At 44.4% G+C, this 19,323-nt stretch overlaps 1 protein-coding gene across 3 annotated transcripts in view; it reads right to left on the bottom strand.

The window, feature by feature from the left end:
- LOC121273212 (E3 ubiquitin-protein ligase NRDP1) overlaps positions 1 to 19,114 on the bottom strand; it is a 96,400-nt gene extending 77,286 nt beyond the window's left edge. For 2 of the 3 annotated variants that reach the window (XM_041180208.1, XM_041180206.1), the window contains exons 1-2: positions 18,964 to 19,114; positions 8,837 to 8,935 (exon numbers count right to left, since the gene is read on the bottom strand). The gene's annotated coding sequence lies outside the window, so the exon portion shown is untranslated. The remainder of the gene's footprint in view (positions 1 to 8,836; positions 8,936 to 18,963) is intronic. The other variant, XM_041180207.1, reaches the window with a different exon arrangement.
- Positions 19,115 to 19,323: the final 209 nt, after the last annotated feature.

The raw sequence follows: 19,323 nt of genomic DNA on the forward strand, positions 1-19,323 counted from the left end.
ATGGAAGAGCATGGAAAGCTGGCCAAAGAGAGCAGTGGAATAGTTGAGACTTGCACCAAGAGGTGGATGCTCTCTGTGCAACTGGCATACAGGTGCCAACATCAGATCCCAGCTCCCAATTTTATTCTGGGCATAGATGGTTGAGCAAACTCCCTTCCCTGAAGCATCGATGTCCTTCAGGAATTAAAAGAGCCCTCTACTCATATCTGGTCTGGCATACACAACTCCAGCCGCACACGATAGGATTCTTAATGCATTTAGAGGTGGCCGAGCAAGTAGCTCAGCTATGTAAACAAACCATGCGAGGAAAATTAAGGATGTGCAGCCTGGTGAGCATCACCCATACCCAGAAAACAAATGAAAATACACAGTTAATAAATTTTGACTTGGACATCAGCAAAATGCCCTGCACCTGAACCAGACCAGTCTCAATTTAGCATCTCGTCTGAAAGACATCACCTTCAACAATGCAGTATGGAGTGTGGAATATTCCATGGTTAAGATACATTACTCGCAGACTGCTCACAACACTAACCAGAAACCACAAAATCAAATTAGTCCAGTCTGTTCAAACACCATTGTAATCTGGTGTATTTGAGATTCTGATGCCTAAACAGGAAAACATTAAAGACAACATATTCATCAGAAACATATTTAGTCTGATACCACACATGGATAAAATAGTATGAACTTCCCTGCATCCACTTGTGCTGCAACTCATCCAATTCCCCAATGCTGTTCCACATCAAGAGTTACCAATCTAGCCCCGAGAAAAGACTAGTTCAACAGAATAAGCATAGAGTCGCCCCATCACACCTGCATTCCCCACCCATCACAGTTAATCTTGCAGCACAGCCCACCATTTAGCTGATCATTGTGTCAGCTTTTTGAAAGAGCTATCCAATGCAGCCCATTGTAACCTCCCATCTCCATATCCCTGCAAATTTCTCCCCACCTTCAAGTATTTATCCAATTCCCCTTTTGAAAGTTCCCATTGAATCCATGTCCACCACCCTTTCAGACAGCACCTTCCAGATCACAATTTGCTATATATAAAAAAACCTCATCTTTCCTCTGGTTCTTTTGCCAATTCTGTGTACTCTAGTTACCAACCCACCTGCCACTGGAAACTATTTCTCCCTCTCTACTCTATGAAAACCCTGCATAAATTTTGAATGCCTCGATTAAATCTCTCCCTTAACCATCTCTGCCACAAGGAGGACAATCCCAGCTTTTTCAGTTTTGTCACATAATTCCCTCTCTTTGCCATTTCTCTCCCAATCCATCCCATTCCACTCAGTCTCTATGCTAACTGGAACCAAGAGAAAAGCTACAGGTAGCAGTCTCAAAACACATTGCATGCCCCCCAACCATTAATAGCAGTTGAGAAAATACAGCTTGGCAACTGGTAAACATCTTTCTCAGTAACTAGGTGACACATGAAAAGACAATTGCCTAATGTCTTTTCCACAAAGACACACATACAAAAGGAAAGAACATTTAAGATATAAACAACTGACATGATTCACACAAGTGGAAAATAAGAGACTGAATGAGCTTGGCAACCAGCACACAGCATTCTCAAGAGACCGTCCACTCCCACACTCAAATTGCAGACTCTTCTCCCTCAGCCCAAAGTATTCCATACTCTTCCCACAAAGTTAAAGGGACCCAGTTCCACTTTCCACAATCAAAAGCTGTGGATTTTGTATGAGATGGGGGAAAAACCATCATACAAAGGGGTCTGAGACATCTAATTACTCTTTGGGACCTGTACAAGTTTATATTGCCGTACTTTAGACAGTAGCATTCACAACAAAGAGAATATGCAATGCTTCCAGAACCATCTCAGTTGCATTGATGCCAAATTACCAACATTCTTCTGAAAGTAAAGCTTTTATTTTTACAAGTGGGATGAGCTATGCTCCGGCTGTAGATGGGGTGGAACACACAATGGTCACTTAGCCCACCCATGTGCAAACTGGTAAGCCCAGCAAGGGCTGCTTGACTCAGGAAAAAAGGACCGCAGTTTTAACACTTGGTTGCACAGCAGCAATACTCAGTGTGAAAGTGAGCAATGCACCATTCCCATTCAGTCCCACTTGTGCAGCACAGCCTTCAAAAGCACATTCCTGTCCATCAGCCATGGGCTTTACACGTTACATACAATTCCCCATTTCTCCAAATATCCCTCAACTGCAATGTTCTTGTCTCAAGCAGCCTTTTGTATTCTGACACTATTAACAGTTACCTAAAAACAGGGTTGGGCAACCTTTTATCTTTGTCTAATTTTATGACAGTCATTCCCCTCCTTTTCTGCCTCCCACACAAGAGTCCGACTTATATTCCTATTGTGTCCACTTCCTCATGAATCAAAAAAAAAACTCATCTTCCTCCCCCCACCCTCCTGAAAACCATTGTGATTCAAGTCAACTCTGCTTGTTTGACTCTTACAACCTTAAAAGACTTCTGTCTTATTGACTCATAACCTACAGAGTTTTAGAATCATAAAGGTCTACAGGACAGAAAAAGGCCATTCACCCCATCGAGTCTGCACCAATCAAACAAGTACCTAACTATTCTAACCCCATTTTCCAGCACTAGGCCCATAGCTTTGTATGCCATGGCATCGCAAGTGCACATCCAAATACTTCTTAAATGTTATGAGGGTTTCTGCCTCTACCACCCTTTCAGGCAGTGAGTTCCAGTTACCCACCACCCTCTGGGTGAAAAAATTCTTCCTCACATCCCCTCTAAACCTCCTGCCCCTTACCTTAAATCTATGCCCCCTGGTTATTGATCCCTCCACCAAGGGGAAAAGTTCCTTCCTGTCTACCCTATCTATGCACCTCAATTTTATACACCTCAATCATGTCTCCCCTCAATCTCCTCTGCTCCAGAGAAAATATCCCCAGTCTATCCAATCTCTCCTCATAACTAAAACTCTCCAGCCCAGGTAAATCTCCTCTGCACTCTCTCTAATGTAATCACACCCTTCCTATAATGTGGATTCCAGAACCGCACGCAATACTCTAGCTGTGGCCTAACCATGTTTTATACAGTTCCAGCATAACTTCCCTGCTCTTATATTCTATGCCTCAGCTAATAAAGGCAAGTATCCCATATGTCTTCTTAACCACCTTATCCACCTGCCCCACTACCTTAAGGGACTGGTGGACATGCATACCAAGGTTCCTCTGATCCTCGGTACTTCCCAGGGTCCTATCATTCATCGTGTATTCCTGTGCCTTGTTTGTCCTGCCCAAGTGCAGCACCTCACACTTATCTGGATTAAATTCCATTTGCCACTGATCAGCCCATCTATAACCTCCTGTAATCTAAGGCTATTCTTCTCACTATTTACCACCCCATCAATTTTCATGTCATCCACGAACTTACTGATCAATCCTCCTACATTCAAGTCAAAATCGTTTATGTATACCACAAACAGCAAGGGACCCAACACCAATCCTTGTGGAACCCCATTGGACACAGGCATCCGGTCACAAAAACATCCCTCGACCATCACCCTCTGTTTCCTGCCACTCAGTCAATTCCGGATCCAATTTGCCTCGAATCCCATGGGCTCTTGCCTTCATTGTCAGTCTCCCATGTGGGACCTTATCAAAGGCCTTGCTGAAGTCCAAGCAGTCTACGTCAAATACATTGCCCTCATCTCCACACATGGTCATCTCTTCAATAAATTCAATCAAATTGGTCAGACATGACCTCCCCTTAACAAAACCATGCTGACTGTCCTTGATTAATTCCTGCCTCTCCAAGTGTAGATTAATTCTGTCCCTCAGAATTGCTTCCAATAGTTTCGCCACCACTGAGGTTAGACTGACTGGCCTGTAGTTCCCTGGTTTATCCCTTCCTACCTTCTTGAATAACAGTACCACATTGGCTGTCCTCCAGTCCTCTGGCACCTCTCCTGTGGCCAGAGGGGTATTGAAAATTATTGCCAGCGCCCCTGCTACCTCCTCCCTTGCCTCACTCAACAGCCTGAGATACATTTCATCCGGGCATGGAGATTTATCTACTTTTAAGCCTGCCAGACGGCTTAGAACCTCCTCCCTTTCTATGCTAATTTCTTTAATTGTATCACAGTCCTTCTGCCTGATTTCCATACCCACGTCGTCCCTCTCACTTGTGAATTCTGACACAAAGTATTCATTTAGAACCCTACCTACGTCTTCCAGCTCCCCACATAAATTACCACTATGGTCCTTAATGGGCCCTACTCTCCCTAGTTATCCTTTCACTCTTAATGTATTTGTAAAATAACTTTGGATTTTCCTTTATTTTACCTGCCAATGTTTTCTTCATGCCCCCTTTTTGCTCTCCTAATTTTCTTTAAGTTCCCCCCTACACATTCTATACACCTCTAGGGCTTCCACTATTTTGAGCCCTTGGTATCTGCCATAAGCCTCCCTTTTTCTCTTTATCCAATCCTGTATATCCCTCAACATCCAGGATTCCCTGGAAATGTTGGTCCCACCCTTTATCTTTACTGGAATATGTTGATCCTGTACTCTCCCTGTTTCTTTCTTGAATGAGTCCCACTGCTCTGATGCAGATTTACCTAAAAGCTGCTTCCAGTCCAATCTGGCCAAATCATATCTGATATTAAAATTGGCTTTCCCCCAATTTAGAACTCTGATTTCTGGCCCATTCTTGTCCTTTTCCATAACAACCTTGAATCTAACGGAGTTATGGTCACTATCTGCAAAATGCTCCCCCACTGATACCTCTACCACTTGCCTGGCTTCATTCCCTAAAATTAAGTCCAGGACCGCCTCCTCTCTTGTAGGACCTTCTAAGTACTGGCTAAAAACAGTGCCAGAATCGGATAGAGTCAACATGGATTTACGAAAGAGAAATTGCTTGACAAATTTACTGGAATTTTTCGATGATGTAACTAGGAAAGTTGATGAGGGGGAGCCAGCAGATGTGGTTTATTTGGACATTCAGAAGGCTTTCAACAAAGCCCCACATAAGAGATTAGCGTGTAAAATTAAAGCGCATGGGATTGGGGGTAGTGTATTGAGATGGATAGAAAACTGGTTGGCAGACAGGAATCAAAGAATATGAATGAATAAACAGGTCATTTTCCGAATGGCAGGCAGTGACTAGAGGGGTACCGCAGGGATCGGTGCTGGGACCCCAACTATTCACAATATATATTAATGATTTAGATGAGTGAACTAAATGTAATATCTCCAAACGTGCAGATGACACAAAGCTGGGTAGGAGGTTGAGCTGTGAGGAGGATGCAGAGATGCTTCGGTGTGATTTGGACAAGCTGAGTGAGTGGGCAAATGCATGGCAGATGCAGTATAATGTGGATAAATGTGAGGTTATCCACCAAAAACAGGAAGGCTGATTATCTGAATGGCTACAAATTGAGAGAGGGGAATGTGCAACAGGACCTAGGTGTCCTTGTACACCAGTCACTGAAGGTAAGCATGCAGGTACAGCAGGCAGTAAAGAAGGCCAATGGCATGTTGGTCTTCACAGCCAGAGGATTCGAGTACAGGAACAGGGATGTCTTGCTGTAATTATACAGGGCCTTGGTGAGACCACACCAGGAATAGTGTGCGCAGTTTTGGTCTCCTTATCTGAGGAAGGATGTTCTTGCTATAGAGAGAGTGCAGTGAAGGTTTACCAGACTGATTCCTGGGATGGCGGGGCTGACATATGAAGAGAGATTGAGTTGGTTAGGATTATATTTGCTGGAGTTCAGAAGAATGAGGGGGGATCTCATAGAAACCTATAAAATTCTAACAAGACTAGACAGGATAGATGCAGAAAAAAATGTTCCCTATGGTGGGGGAGTCCAGAACCAGGGGTCACAGTCTAAGAATATAGGGTAGACCATTTAGGACTGAGACGAGGAGAAATTTCTTCACCCAGAGCGGTGAGCCTGTGGAATTCGCTACCCAGAAAGTAGTTGAGACCAAAACATTGTATGTTTTCAAGAAGGAGTTAGATATAGCTCTTGGGGCAAAGGGATCAAAGGATATGGGAGACAGTGGGAGCAGGCTATGAGATGGATGGTCAGCCATGATCATAATGATTGGTGGAGCAGGCTCGAAGGGCCGAATGGCCTACTCCTGCTCCTAGTTTCTATGTAAAGCTCTCCTGGATGCATTTTAAAGAATTCCACTCCCTCTAAACCTATCACACTATGACTAACCCAGTTAATGTTGGGGAAGTTGAAATCCCCCACTCTTACTACCCTATTATTTTTTTACACTTCTCTGAAATTTGCTGACATATCTGCTCTATCTCTGACTGTTTGGGGGTCTACAGTACACTCCCAGCAATGTGATTGCTCCTTTTTTTGTTTTTCAGTTCTACCCATATGGCTTCATTTGAGGAGCCTTCTAAGATGTCATCCCTCCTTACTGCTTTAATTGATTCCTTGATCAATATTGTGATACCCCCTCCTCTTTTACCTCCTTCCCTGTCTTGCCTGAAGACCCTATATCCTGGAATATTGAGCTGCCAATTATGCCCCTCTCTCAACCATGTCTCTGTGACAGCAATGACATCATACTTCCATGTGTTAAATTGTGCCCTCAACTCATCTGCCTTATTCGTCAGACTCCTTGCATTAAAATAAATACCATCCAACCTTGCCAAACTCCCTTGTGCCTTAACCGGCCTATAATTTCTATGCCTTCTAGACTCACTTGCTCTCTCTCCTAATTTTGGCTGTGCATCTCCCCCTGCTGAACCTCCTCTCAGGATCCCATCCCTCTGCCAAGTTAGTTTAAACCCTCCCCAACAGCTCTAGCAAACCTCCCCGCAAGGATGTTGGTCCCATTCCGGTTCAGGTGAAACCAGTCTGCCCTGTACAGGTCCCACTGCCCCCAGAAACGGTCCCAATGTCAAAGAAGTCTAAAGCCCTCTCTCCTGCACCATCTCTCCAGCCACGCATTCATCTGGACTAACCTCTAATACTCACTAGCACATAGCACCAGAAGTAATCCAGAGATTACTACCTTCGAGGTCCTGTTTTTTAATCTGTTTCCTAGCTCCCTAAATTCTGCTTGCAGGGCCTCATCCCACTTTCTAGCTATGTTGTTGGTACCAATATGTATCACGATCTCTGTCTGTTTGCCCTCCCCCATTAGAATGCCTTGCAGCCATTCAGTGACATCCTTGACCCTGGCACCAGGGAGGCAACATACCATCCTGGAGTCATGTCTACGGCCACAGAAATGCCTGTCTGTTCCCCTTACTATCAAATCTCCTACCACTATTGCTCTTCCCCTCTTTTTTTCTCCCCCCTGTGCCGCTGAGCCACTCAGTGCTACGAGCATAGCTGCACTCCCTAGAGGAACCATCACTCTCTCCGCTTTCCAACATAGAAAAACGGTTCTCGAGCGAGATACACCCTGGGGATTTCCTGACTATCTGCCTGACACCTTTCCTCTGACTGATGGTCGCCCATTCCCTCTCTGTCTGCACTTCTGTAAGCTGTGGGGTGACCACGTTTAAAAACCTGCCATCCACGAAACTCTCAGCCTCGCGGATGCACCTCAGTGCCTCCAGCTGCTGCTCAAGCTCCTAAACCCAGAGCTCAAGTAGCTGCAGCTGGTGGCACTTCCCGCACACGTGGTCGGTCGGAGCGCATGGGGCGTCTAGGACTTCCCACATGTTGCAGGCGGTACATAACACAGGACTGAGTTGCCCTGCCGTGCCTCTAGTTGAAAAAAAAAACCCTTGCGTTCAGTAAAAAAGTTAAATTATTTATGTACTTTAAATAAAAACTAGAACCGTTACCTTTCCTTAGCTTAATCTACTTTAAGCTGGAGGGAAAAAAAAAACTGGAGAAAAACACTCACCCACTACTCACTTGACAAAAAAAGTCCCAGCTTGTCTCTCACCTTTTTTGTATAGGATCAAGTGAATCTGCAACCTCTCAGAAACTTCAACAGCCTCCCTATAGTGTAGACCCCAGTACTGTAGTGAGGAGATCCAAAGAGTCTCATCATATCCTCTTGGCTTTTCTATTCTATATCCCGTGATAAAATCTAAAATTCCTTTTGGTTTTACTAAAAAAGCATCAACTAGAGGTGCTACCTTTAGTGTTGTGAACCTGTACCTCTGAATCCCTCTGCTCTTCCATAGCACTGAGCCAACTTCAATTCAGAGGATAATTACTGCTGACATTTCAAATAATCACTCACACTGAATTCCATGTCACTTTTCAGCCTCTCCCTCCCCTTATCAATTTCCTTTGAGCCCAAATGGATATTATGCCTCCATATTTGGGCACCATCTGTAAATCCTGACACCACTCCCTGAAAGCCAACATCCAAATCTGAGACAGTGAACAGAAATGGCTGAGAACTGAACTCCAAGGGACAGCACTACCTACTCCTAACCACACTAAAGAATTCCTGCTCTCTGTTCTTCCCTAGAAAAATTATAGAATCCAGTTTGCTGCTCTTCTTCCAATTCCATACCCCTTAATTTTCTCCAATCTCCCATGTGCTACCCTGTCAAAGGTTTTCTCCAAAGGGCCCACATCTGCTGCACCTACCCATCTTGCCCTACTCCCTCCCACGCCCATGCATCATGTCTGTCATCTCCTCAAAATGGGTCCCATAAGGTTTCCTAAGCACATACATCCACACACGCCACTTTCAGAAACCAGAGCCTGAATTTCCTCTCCCCAAACCAGGCACACCATGGCAGAACCAGGCATCCCAACCACTGGATCAGAGAGATCCCAAGGCGAATCATTTCTCCACAGTCATATCGTTTGTGGGTTAGACAGTCAGGGATGGATTATAAGCAGGAGTAGGGGCGAAATACACACCTGTACTTTATCTCCAGGTAAGCCATTATTTTGCACAGTGAGAAATCACTGGCACATCAGGGGTGATGCAGCAATGCAGACGGTAATGGAAACAGTTCGCTGGAGAGAGAAAGAGGAAAGCAAATCAAAATCAGGAGGCTATTGTGGCTCTTCCTCCATATAAACATTCCAAACCATATTTACACCACCTCCTTGACCTTGCTATCTCACACAGCCACTCTATTCCCATTGCCTTGTCTGGAATGAGAGAAATCTCCGATCACTTCCGTGTATCCCTCATCACTCACAACCACCTCCAATCCCACTTTCTTCTGCTCCTGAAAAACTCGGGTTCACTTACAATGGTATTTTTAGGTTTTGGCTCTGCATTCGCCAGGACTGTTTGGCTCAAATCACACACTCACTTCCATGTTCAATGTCCTTGCCACCAATTAAACACTTGCTCTCTCCCACCATGGACCTTTCTCCACTACAGTCCCCAGCTCCATTTCAAAAGATCCATGGGATTAAGAACATATATTGGTAGCAGAGTTTTGGATGACAAGTTTAAAGGAAGATTAATTTTCACCAGAAATGATAAAGGTGAACTTGCGATTTCCCATTTTCCTATTATTTTGCCCCTTCTACTGATTTGAATTCTAGAATAATCAGGACTCAGCAGACCATTAAGATGAAAGGCAAAAATACTGTCGATGCGGAAAATCTGAAACAAAAACAAGAAGTGCTGGAAAAACTCAGCAGGTCTGACAGCATCTGTGGAAAGAAAGGCAGATTTAACATTTCGAGTCTGTATGACTCTTCTGCAGAACTAAAGAGAAGTAAAAATGTGGTGAAATATGTGCTGTTTGGGGGGAGGGGGGGGCGGACAGTGAGGCTGGATAGAAGGCCAGTGATAGGTGGAGGCAAAGGAGACAAGGAGAGATTGCAAAAGATGTCATAAACAAAAGGTCAAGAGGTGTTGATGATGGTGATACTGGCTAAAGGAGGTACTAATGGTGACATTAAGAGTGGGAATTACCTGGAAAAACTCAGCAGGTCTGGCAGCATCGATGAAGGGTCATGAGGACTCGAAACGTCAACTCTTTTCTTCTCCGCCGATGCTGCCAGACCTGCTGAGTTTTTCCAGGTAATTCTGTTTTTGTTTTGGATTTCCCGCATTACATTAAGAGTGGGAATCAGAATGAGCAAGTGACAGATGGCCCTACTGGGGGAGGGGATGGTGTGGGAAAAAAAAACAATCGAAATGGGCTAAAAGGTGGGGATAAAACAATGAACACAAATGGAAATAAACCTTAAAATAATAAAAAAAATAGGTGGGAAAAAACATATATATAAAAATTTTAAAATATTTGAAAAAAAAGGGATCAAAAAAAAAAAAGGGTGAGGATGGAGGAGAAGGCTCATGGTCTGATGTTGTCGAACTCAGTGTTAAGTCCAGAAGGCTGTAAAGTGCCTAGTCGGAAGATGAGGTGCTGTTCCTCCAGTTTGCGTTGAGCTTCACTGGAACATTGCAGCAGGCCAAGGATGGACATGTGGGCATGAGAGCAGGGTGATGTGCTGAAATGGCAAGTGACAGGGAGGTCTGGGTAATGCTTGCAGACAGACCGAAGGCATTCCGCAAATCATCTTCGGTCTGTCTGCAAGCACGACCCAGACCTTCCTGTCGCTTGCCATTTCAACACACCACCCTACTGTCATGCCCATACGTCTGTCCTTGGCCTGCTGCAATGTTCCAGTGAAGCTCAACGCAAACTGGAGGAACAGCACCTCATCTTCCGATTAGACACTTTACAGCCTTCCGGACTTAACAAAGCAGACCATTGATGGGTGGAATAACCAGCACCAGTCCTAGAAATTAGATGGGAGGGGGGGATGTTTAACATAAAATCAGCTAACCAAAAACAATGCCCCAGAGAATGTCAGAGGAATGGGGAAAAGAAAATGGATACTGAGTCAAAGGGGAAATATTCAGAGTGACCAAAATCTTGGTCAAGGTGGTCAGGAGGGGTTCAAGCAGTTGAAGGAACATTTGTCAATGGTGGGGATGCATACATAACATGTCAAACGGGTTGATTTTCAGTCTGTAAATCCTTCCAATAAGACTGAAGGCAGGCAGCAAGAGTGGGAGAGTTTCCTAGTCAGGCACACTGCGGAAGGGAACACCAAACCACTGCAGAACTTTGCCAAGCATAATCATGGATCAATCCAATGGAAGTACATGGGCACCAATACCGTCTTAGGGAATGGTACCTGGAAGAGAAGGAGAGGCTGCACTCACAGAACAAGAGTGTTTGTTGGGGGTGGTGAAGAGAGAGGAATGTGCAGAACTTGACGAGGTCAGAGGTAGAAAGGGGTAGGATCATGGATTACAATTAGTTGGTCCACTGCTCAATTTTAAAAATTTTCTCCAGTGCTAACCAGACATTCAATAATCACATTTGACAATGGATTACAACATGAAATTAGTTTTGCCAAAGTTACTCAGAGTTGTCATTTATCCACCCCAAAAATATATTATTTTGGATAGTGTCAACTGGTTTGTGCGCCAAGACAGTTTTACTACATTAACCAAATTCGAATGGTGAAATGTTGGGTGGGATAGCTCAGGCATTTCAGTACAATGTTTCTGTTAATAGAAATAATAATTTGCCAGGAACTAGTATTTAAAAATAAGCTCCCTACAGACTGCTTGGTCTCCAAACAGAATCAACAAAATTACTGTATTTAAAAATAAATGCCAAGCTTCTAGACATTACCTGTGTGTGAACCAAAGTTCATCAAATCCTTAACAAGAATGATATCAGAACTGAGAGATTATAACCATCAGAAAAAAGCGATCAGGCTGGAACTCTTTTCTCTAGAAAAGAAGACAAGTGACCAGATAACGGCCTCTAAGATTATGAAGGGGTTCCACAGGTGGACATAGAGAAAATGTTTCCACTCGTGGGGGAGACCAGAACCAAGAGGCCATCAATATAAGACACAGTCACTAATAAATCCAATAGGGGAAAATCAGGAGAAACTTCTTTACCCAGAGAGTGGGGAGAATGGGGGAACTCACTACCACAGGGAATTGTTGAGGCAAATAGCCTAAACGCATTAAGAGGAAAGCTGGATAAACACATGCAGGATAAAGGAATAGAAGAATATGGTGATGAGGTGGGATGAATTAAGGTGGGAGGGGGCTCAGGTGCAGCAGAAACACTGGCATGGAGCAGCTGGGATGAATGGTCTATTTCTGTGCTAAACACTTCATCTCTTTATGCTGCACTTCCATTAGCAAATTGCTTCCAGTTAACAGCCACTCCTACACATTTATTTTGCAGGGTAATGTCTGCAGTAGCTAAATCCATTTTCCCCAACTGGAAATTTGTACAGGCCAGCAATAGCAAAATGAGACTTTAACCTCTAACCAACATTTTGACAAGAGGAAACTAGCACCTCCTCGTTTTCCTACACAAAACCTCACACACGCAAACAGTGCTTCCAATGGCACAAGTGCTTTGTTTCAAAGTCCAGCTGTGCCATCAGCAGAAAATTATGAACACAAACAGGCTTTTAATTAATCAGTGTTAGGAGCTGAGGATTTCCTGGAGCTTCAGGCCTCGGTGGGCGAGTGAACTGGCGGGGGAATGGGGAATTACAGCCAAGTCTAACATAGAAGCAGATTCAGGCAAGGCTGTATGGAGAGCACCTGGGGTTTAAGGCTCAACTGAGGGTCAAGCAGGATGCCAAGATTGCGAATGGACTGATTTAGCACAGGGGATGGAGTCAGGAGCAAACAAGCAGAGTTTGTGGCAGAGAGAGGCAGAGGATGGTCTTCTCAATGTTAAGCTGGAAGTTGTGGCTCATCCGAAACTTGGTGTCTTTACAGCCCAGAGTCAGTCAAGGAGTAAAGAAGTAAATAGAGCTGGACATGGAAGCTGAACTCACAACTGCAGATGATATCACAAGAGGGACAACAAATAGATGAGGAAGACACCACTGCTGGGTATGCACTAGACCCATTATAACAGATAGGAGCAGACAAGGATCCAATGAGGTGGACACAGTAGTAGTGCTGGAGTGGTTTAATTATATCAAGCATTGTTGAAAAGATAAAGAATAAGACACGATGGTCGGAGGATAACATTTATGACTTTGACTAGGGCTCTTTCAGTGCCACAAGAAAGGTGAAGGCTAAACAGAATATGCTCAGAGCTACAAAAGAGATGGGCACAGAGCTGGAAGGCTGTGACACATTTGAAGTGCTTGGACAGGAAAGCAACGTTGAGATGGAGCAGTTAGAAAAAGACAGATGACTGAGCTTTGTTTTTTTGAGTGGGAGATGCTGCTGAAGGCAGTATCCTTGAAGGGAAGATGGACAGTCTGAGGAAAAGGCAGCCAGTGAAAATAGGAACATAGGACTTAGGAGCAGAAGTAGACCATTCAACCCATAGACCATTCAACCCTTCAAGCCTGCTCTGCCATTGAATAAGATAATGGCTGACCTGGTTGTGGTCTCAACTCCACTTTCTTGTCTGCCCCCTTTCACCCTCAACTCCCTTGTCAATCAATCAGAAATCTATCTAACTCAGCCTTGAATAAATTCAAGGATTCAGCCTCCACTGCTCTCTGGGGAAGAGAATTCCACAGACTAACAACCCCCAGGAGAGAAAACATTTCTCATCTCCAACATAAAAGGGAGACTTCTTATTCATAAACTGTGGCCCTGGTTCTAGTCTCTCCCACAAGCAGAAACATCCTCCTGTCAAGGAGGATCTACCCTGTCAAGTCCCCTCAAGATCTTATGTTTTAATAAGATTACCTCTCATTCTTCTAAACTCCACTAGGTATGAGCCCAACCTGTTCAACCTTCCTTCATAAGATTAACAAACACCCACTGCCCCCACCAAATCCCAGGATGGAGTCAAGCGAACCTTTTCTGAACTGTTTCTAACACAATTAGATTTTTTTTCCAAATAAGGAGACCAAAACTGTACACAGTATTCCAGATGTGGTCTCATCAAGGTCCTGTACAGCCGCAGTAAAAATTCCCTATTTTTATATTCCAGTCCCCTGGCCATAAACACCAACATTCCATTTGCCTTCCTAATCACTTGCTGTACCTGCATACTAACTTTTTGTGATTCGTGTACCAGGACACCCAGATCCCTCTGTACCACCCAAGTTCTGCTTACCCCTTACAAAATGTTCTCTTATCTTGTGTAGTAACTGTTGATGCAGCACCTCATCAAACGCACCAAGTACGCCACATCTAAAGGTTCCCTTTTAATCAATCTTGCTTGTTACTTTTTTTTTAAAAAAATTCATTCACAGGGTGTGGGCTTCGCTGGCTAGACCAGCATTTATTGCCCATCCCTAGTTGCCCTTGAGAAGTTGGTGGTGAGCTGCCTTCTTAAATTGCTGCAGTCCATGTGGTGTAGGTACAGCACAGTGCTGTTAGGAAGGGAGTTCCAGGATTTTGACCCAGGCACAGGGAAGGAACATATATTTCCAAGTCGGGATGGTGAGTGGCTTGCAGGGAAACTTGCAGGTGGTGGTGTTCCCCATGTGTCTGATGCCCTTGTCCTTCTAGATGGTAGTGGTAGTGGGTTTGGAAGGTGCTGTTGAAGGAGCCTTGGTGAATTCCTGCAGTGCATCTTGTAGATGGTACACATACTGCTGCCACTGTGAGGTGGTGGAGGGAGTGAATGTTTGTGGATGTGGTGCCAATCAAGCAGGGCTGCCTTGTCTTGGATGGTGTCAAGCTTGAGTGTTGTGGGAGCTGCACTCATCCAGGCAATTGGGGAGTCACAAGGCGAGTTACTCGTCACACTATTCCTAGCCTCTGAACTGCTCTTGTAGCCACAATATTTATATAGCTAGTCCAGTTCAGTTTCTGGTTAATGGTAAACCCCAGGATGTTGATAGCGGGGGATTCAGTGATGGTAATGCCATTGAACATCAAAGAGCAATACATTGGAGAGACCGAACGTAAACTGGGCGACCGCTTTGCAGAACACCTGCGGTCTGTCCGCAAGAATGACCCAAACCTCCCTGTCGCTTGCTATTTTAACACTCCACCCTGCTCTCTTGCCCACATGTCTGTCCTTGGCTTGCCGCATTGCTCCAGTGAAGCCCAACGCAAACTGGAGGAACAACACCTCATCTTCTGACTAGGCACTTCACAGCCTTCCGGACTGAATATTGAACTCAACAACTTTAGGTCGTGAGCTCCCTCCCCCATCCCCACCCCCTTTTTGTTTCCCCCTTCCTTTTTTTTCTCCAATAAATTATATAGATTTTTCTTTTCCCACCTATTTCCATTATTTTTAAATATTTTAAAATATTTTATGCTCTCCCCACCTCCACTAGAGCTATACCTTGAGTCCCCTACCATCCATTCTTAATTAGCACATTCGTTTAGATAATATCACCAACTTTAACACCTATGTGTTCTTTTGTTCTATTGTTGTTGACATCTTTTGATGATCTGCTTCTATCACTATTGTTTGTCCCTACAACCACACCCCCCCCCCCACTTCTCTCTCTCTCTCCCTCCACCCCCCACACACACACCTTAAACCAGCTTATATTTCAACTCTTTCTTGGACTCGAACTCAAGTTCTGTCGAAGGGTCATGAGGACTCAAAACGTCAACTCTTTTCTTCTCCGCCGATGCTGCCAGACCTGCTGAGTTTTTCCAGGTAATTCTGTTTTTGTATCAAAGAGCAATGGTTGGATTCTCTATTGTTGGAGATGGTCATTGCCTGGCACTTGTGTGGCGTGAATGTTACTTTCCACTTGTCAGCCCAAGCCTGGATATTATCCAGGTCTTGCTGCACTTGGACATGGGCTGCTTCAGTATGAATCACCACAAATGGTGAACATTGCACTATAAACAAACGTCCTCACTTCTGACCTTATGATGGAAGGAAGGTCATTGATGAAGCAGCTGAAGATAGTTGGGCAGAGGACACTACACTGAGGAACTCCTGCAGTGACGTCCTGGTGCTGAGATGACTGACCTCCAACAACCACAACCATCTTCCTTTGTGCCAGGTATGACTCCAACCAACGGAGAGTTTTCCCCGATTCCCATTGACTCCAGTTTTGCTCGGGCTCCTTGATGCCACACTCGGTCAAATGCAGCCTCAATGTCAAGGGCAGTCACTTTCACCTCACCTCAGGAGTTTAGCTCTTTTGTCCATGTTTGAGCCAAGGCTGTAATGAGGTCAGGAGCTGAGTGGCCCTGGCGGAACTCAAACTGGGCATCAGCGAGTAGGTTACCACTAAGCAAGTGCTGCTTGATAGCATTGTTGATGACCTCTTCCATTACTTTGCTGATGATGGAGTAGACTGATGGGGCGTTAATTGACCAGGTTGGATTTGTTCTGCTTTTTGTGTACAGCACATACCTGGGCAATTTTCCACATAGCTGGGTAGATGCCAGTGTTGTAGCTGTGCTGGAACAGCTTGGCTAGGGGCTCGGCAAGTTCTGGAGCACAAGTCTTCAATACTATTGCTGAAATACTGTCAGGGCCCATAGTCTTTGCAGTAGCCAATGCCTTCAGCATTTCTTGCTATCACGTGGAGTGAATCAAAGTGGTTCAAGACTGGCATCTATGATGCTGGGGACCTCTGGAGGAGGCCAAGATGGATCATCCACTTGGCACTTGTGGCTGAAGATTGTAGCAAATACTTCAGCCTCATCTTTTGCACTGATGTGCTGGGCTCCTCCATCATTGAGAATGGGGACATTTGTGGAGCCTTCTCCTCCAGCAAGTAGTTTAATTGTCCACCACCATTCACGACTGGGTGTGGCAGGACTGCAGAGCTTAGATCTGATCCGTTGGTTGTGGGATTGCTTGGCTGTGTCTATCACTTGCTGCTTATGTTGTTTGGCACGCAAGTAGTCCTGTGTTGTAGCTTCACCAGGTTGACACCTCATTTTTAGGTATGCCGGGTGCTGCTCCTGGCATGTCCTCCTGAACTCTTCATTGAACCAGGGTTGATTCCCCTGGCTTGATGGTGATGGCAGAGTGGGGGATATGTCGGGCCATGAGGTTACAGATTGTGTTAGAGTACAATTCTGCTGCTGCTGACGTCCCACAGCCTCATCCCAGTCTTCAGTTGCTAGATCTGTTCGAAATCTACCCACCAATTAGCACTTTGGTAGTGCCACACAACATGATAGAGGGTATCCTCAATGTGAAGGCAGGATTTTGTCTCCACACTGATACCGTCATGGACAGATGCATCTGCGGCAGGCAAGTTGGTGAGGATAAGTATGTTTTCCCCTCTTGTTGACTCCCTCACCACCTGCCACAGACCCGTCCTTTATGACTCGGCCAGCTCGGTCAGTAGTGGTGCTACCGAGCCACTCTTGGTGATGGGCCCAAAGTACATTCTGCGCTCTTGTCACCCTCAGTGCTTCCTCCAAGTGGTGCTCAACATTCATCATTTGACTTTTAATTCCAGATTTTTATTAAAATCAAATTCCACCATCTGCCATGGTGGGAATTGAACCCAGGTCCCCAGAGTATTACCTTGGGTCTCTGGATTACTAGTCCAGCAACAATACCACTACACCATCACCTCCCCCTAAAGACTCTCATACATTAGTTAAACACGATTTCCCTTTCACAAAGCCAAGTTGACCCTACCTGATCACATTATGATCTTAGTCTCCTACTATAATCTCCTTAATAATGGATTCCCTATGACAAACGTTAGGCTAACTGGCCTGTAGTTTATGTCAGGAAGCATAGAGGGGGTAAAAATAGAAATCAAGGATCGTGAAAATACCCCATTATTTTGTCTGGAACCAAACTCCACTAAAATATAGAAACACAATGAAATAAATTTGGTACATCTTTAAAAGGATCATGTACATAACCTTCACCTCATTAAAATATATAAATAAATATATATATATATATATATATATATATATACACATACATACATACACACACACTATATATTACACTATATGATTTTGTGATATTTATTCTCTCATAAGCAAATTCAGTCACCTGTTCACACATCACAGTATGACTCATTTTCCTCCAAAATCACATACTCGTCTGCCAAGAACATAGAGCGTTAACCAATTTACTGTGTTTTTATATAGCTACAGAAAGCCAGCGAGGTCAGAACAGCCACTGTAAATACTCAAAAAGAAAAAGATCAGATATAGTGAAAGGAATGACAAGGTCTCATACATTAGGGCATCAAGCACAAATCAGTATTAAAACAAGCCACTAGAATTGTAATGGGATGCTGTTATAAAAAAAAAGCAACAGCTTTAATTAAAAACAATTAAAAAATAGTAGGAATACATCCTCTACAACTATCCTCCATCTCCCCACCACAATCACCAAGGCTTTTTGTTACAAGCCCAATTTTGAAATCACCTCATCATCAACCACGACAGTGAGTTCCCCCTTTTAGTGGGGAATTAATCCAAACTCCCAGACATAATTTAACCATGACACTAATCATTTTCACAGCATCTTATCCCACCTCACCATGAGTCAACATCCATTAATCGACATCCATTAATCCACTTCACCCTACGAAAACTTGTTAAAATGATAACAGATATTAAAATTCTTCCCGAACCACTAGGCTGGATTTGATTAAAAACCCTGTCCATAATCACATTCTCTTATGGAAGTAAAGCTTGAGGAGCTCCTGCTCTTGAACATGGACAGAGGAAAAGATCACTATAGATGTAATAGTCTAACCATCAGACTGTCAGATAGATAGATACACGTACAGAGAAAAGCTGAAATGTTAAACATTAGGGGGAAAAGACATACAAAGACACTATATTTTACAGCTGGATTATCAGGAAGACATAGAGAAAACCCTATTTTAGTCAGGAATGCCTGGTAAACGACTGAAATTGTGGCTCGGCCCCACACCGATACTAAATAAGCTGAGGTTCAGACTACCCAGTAACTTCACATTTTATTTTCACCCTCCGTCCCGCTCCATTAAAACAAGGCTTTATTACTAGGCCCGACTTTAATCCGCGGTCTTTCCTGCCGCCCGCAGCGGAAACTACGCACGCCTGGCCCCGTCCATTAACGATACCTTCTTCGTGGCCACGCATTTATTGGAACAGAAACACTTACCGGAGGTCCGTCAGCGGGCGAAGAGCCGCAAATCCCGCTCGCATGAGTAACTGTTAATTTTATTTGAAGATTTTCCTACATCGCACACCGCAGCCTTTCAACGTCATTCTCTACACCAGCTTTTAAATAGGGAAAAGCCTCCAAAGCAGCGCCTCCGATGATTGACGTTTCATCCGATCAACCCGGACTCTGGGATTTGAGTGATGGCTAGAATTGACCAATCACGATTTTGAAACGGGCACTTGATCCCGCCCAGTGACAGGTCGATGAGTAAATCAAGCCTTTGCTTCTAGGGGACCCCGCCCTTAAATGACTACCAGCCGTTGCTACCGATTGCGTCAAACCTTCAAGCTAATTGAC

The sequence above is a fragment of the Carcharodon carcharias genome, chromosome X (assembly GCF_017639515.1).
Source record: "Carcharodon carcharias isolate sCarCar2 chromosome X, sCarCar2.pri, whole genome shotgun sequence".
Taxonomy (NCBI): domain Eukaryota; kingdom Metazoa; phylum Chordata; class Chondrichthyes; order Lamniformes; family Lamnidae; genus Carcharodon; species Carcharodon carcharias.